Source organism: Mugil cephalus, chromosome 2, assembly GCF_022458985.1.
Source record: "Mugil cephalus isolate CIBA_MC_2020 chromosome 2, CIBA_Mcephalus_1.1, whole genome shotgun sequence".
NCBI lineage: Eukaryota > Metazoa > Chordata > Actinopteri > Mugiliformes > Mugilidae > Mugil > Mugil cephalus.
The window spans coordinates 10,922,104-10,925,333 of NC_061771.1; the positions used below are offsets into that span (position 1 = coordinate 10,922,104).

Genomic DNA, 3,230 nt, shown 5'->3' on the forward strand with positions numbered 1-3,230 from the left:
CGGGGTCACGACCCCCCGAGGTAGGAAGTCGGGGGGTATATGAAAGTATTTTTATTACCTGAAACAGCGGTGCCACGACCCCCGAGGTAGGAAATCGGGGATTATGTGAGAATCTTTTTATTAGGTGAAAAAGCGGTGTCACGACCCCCGAGGTAGGAAGTTGGGGGGTATGTGAAAGTATTTTTTATTAGGTGAAACAGCGGTGTCGCGTATAATACCGCTGGTCAGTCGATGTCATACGCGCATTTCATCACGGCCTGCCGCTGAAGACATCACATCAGTCCTGCCTGAGAGTCTCCAAAGAAGCTATTTATCTTTTTTCTGGGGAGGGTAAGTAATCTCTGTACCTTTATTAGCGGGTGATTCCTTTTACTACACCTAACATAGTTTTTCCGAACCTGTTTTTCAGAATAAAGATATCTTTTCGTGAAAGCATCAAAAATGGATTCTTGTATGTAACATTTTAAGACTTACATGATTTTATACATGTTTCATTGTTACGGTATAAGGATAACACAGGGCCTTTCTTCCAGACACTGAGAAAGCGGCCTTCTTTTGCCGTGCATATGATGAGGACAGCCAGGGCATCTTATGTAAGCCAGTTATTTCATTCAAATGAAGCTATACATTTTACAGAAATTTACAAGAATTACTCTTGTATTTTTTTTGTAGGCACCCCTGAAGTAGTCCCATCCACCCCGTCTGTATCAGTTCAGAATGGTTAGTTACTTTCCTTTAAAAAAAAAAAAAAACTGCATGTGTGAATATATTTATATGTGTGTGTGTGTGTGTTTCACTAAAGTATTATAATAATAAATTGCTTTCTGTTTATAGTATATCCTTCTCAGACCGTAATCTGGCCAGGGAGCGGACTGTTTGAAGGTAGAAGCACTAACACTCTTCCGCTTTCCTTTGACTGTGTATCCCAGAATGTATGTGATAGATTCTATTGACTTGTATTATACTTTAGCAGGTGACGAAGCAATACTAGACAGCGTTTTGGATTACGGGAACGAGAGTGGACTTCTATCTCTATCTGAAATTCATACAACAGACAGGCCCGACTAACGGTAAGAAGAAGAAGAAAAGAAAAAAAAAGTATAAATTTAAATAAATAAGTAAAATAAATCTAAACCCGTCTCTCTCCATTTTGTAGAGTGCAGACCAGAACCCGCTCACAAGGTGGACAAGGCTACTTGTACCAGCGAAGACGGTGTCTACCCGCTACTCGTCATACCCGACACGCCAGAAAAGCAAGGCAGACAACCGCCTAACAGTAAGAATTATTATTATTTTTTTTTAAGAAACTAAATGATTATAAGTAAGCCATGTCACTCATTGTGATATTTTAACGTGATTCTGATAGCTAAAGAAGCTGACACTGACGGAGGACCATCTGGATCCAAAATTAGCATACCAGAAGCACCAGAGAAAGCAGTGACTGACTGCTTTCTCTGGTGTTTGTATAAAATACAAATTTTATACAAACTTAAAATAAATAATAGCTAATCAGCTAAATAAAATAAATACTTCTTTATCTATTCTGTAGACTCCAGGCCATACCCCAGACTGAAGCATTCCACTAGAAGAAGCGGCAGGAGGAATACGAGGAGATCAGCTTCAGGACGTCGGGGTCTATCGAGAGGGAAGGTTGTGAAAACTTTTTGGAAAATACTGACTTCTGTTTGTGAATTGACCTCAGCGTTGACTAGGTAGAGTCGTGTGTGTTGTAATGATGAATGATCAAGGGGAAAATTCGGTCTCGCAGTCAGCTCTGTTATCTTTACAGTCTATGGTTGAAGTGTTAAGCGATATCCCTCACCCGCAAACTTTACCTCCACTGGTTGAAATACAACAACAATTAGAGGTTTCAAACGAGCCTCAGGCTCGCCACGAACCTTCTGATTTTCAAAATTTGGAAAGTATCGATGTAGCCCTTCAACGTTTAAGAGAAGCTTTGTCCAGTCCTCCACTCCCGGAGCTCTTACCTCCTCCCTCCCAACCCCGCGTCGTTTGTCCGTCTAATGTACCATTACCTCGGCCGACGCAGGTTCCCTCTGTTCGTCCAACCGAAGATTCCGTGCCTGGCCCGTCTAACCTTTTACCCGTAAACGATCCGTTACCCGGTCCGTCCTCGTACTTCCCACCTGCAACACCAGCCGCTCAGAGGGGTGCGGGTCAAAATCCTGAATCCCCCGGGAGGGTCTCCAGAGACAGGTTTAATAACATTGAAATAAGACAGATGCTAAATTTCAACTTTCCCAATCCTGTGAGTAATTACGCAGAGTTTTATTTAATGTGATGGAGACTCTCCAAGCAGCGGTTGAACGGGCTGTATCCTATGCCAGACAGGGGGATGTGCGACAACTAGAATTAAGGGGGGAAAGATCAAACAGCGCCTCTGTCATAGTCACACACAACGGCAGTCTACCTCTAAACCATGTTCAAGAGGCTCTCGACCGCCTTGTGCAATCCAACATGGCCATTATGCCGGAAGATGAGATGGAGTTACTTGTGCAGGTGGTACATAGTCCTAGAGGGGGTGTTAAAAGAAAACTGCAAACCATTTTTGACGATGAAATCTGCAGGAAAAAAAGCCCATTGCCTGAACATTGTCATCAATCCTGGCAACCAGCTCTGCTTTGCCATTAACCTCGCTCAGCTTTTAAACCGTGAATTAACCACGCGTCAGGCCACTGAGCACGCTAAAGTGCTACAGAATCATGCGGGGTTAGCGGACGACACGCCTGTGACTTTTAATGATATTATCAAATTTGAACAGGCTTTAGATTGCAAAAACGTCGTCTTCTTCAGAGCAGACGGTGAGCGGGCCCTGTCTAAATTCCAAACATCTGAAGGAATGCATCCTAAAACCCTCTATCTCTTCCTCCATCAGAACCATTACTATGGTATCACCAACCTGAAAACATTTCTAGGTGCACGGTACGTCTGCGGTTACTGCCACACAGGTTTTACTAACTTATGGCAGCATCAGTGCCCGGGCCGTTGTTCTGTATGCTTCACCTCAGACTGCACAAAAACCGAGACTAAACTGATTAAATGCCCCAATTGTAATATGACGTGTCGATCCGACACGTGTTATTTAAAACATAAAATACCTCGTCACCGCCCCACCGCCGGTACAGCCGCCAGCAACTGCGGTACAATTAAAATGTGCAATACCTGCAAAGTGGTGTATTACTCAGCCATCAGCGGCAGCACCCAGCACA

The 3,230-nt window shown here is 43.6% G+C and overlaps 1 long non-coding RNA gene across 1 annotated transcript; it reads left to right on the top strand.

The window, feature by feature from the left end:
• Window positions 1-533: 533 nt before the first annotated feature.
• LOC125004521 lies at window positions 534-1,276 on the top strand. The gene is made up of 5 exons (XR_007112347.1): window positions 534-593; window positions 673-720; window positions 835-882; window positions 971-1,070; window positions 1,157-1,276. It is a non-coding gene; the product is annotated as an uncharacterized LOC125004521 (long non-coding RNA).
• Window positions 1,277-3,230: the final 1,954 nt, after the last annotated feature.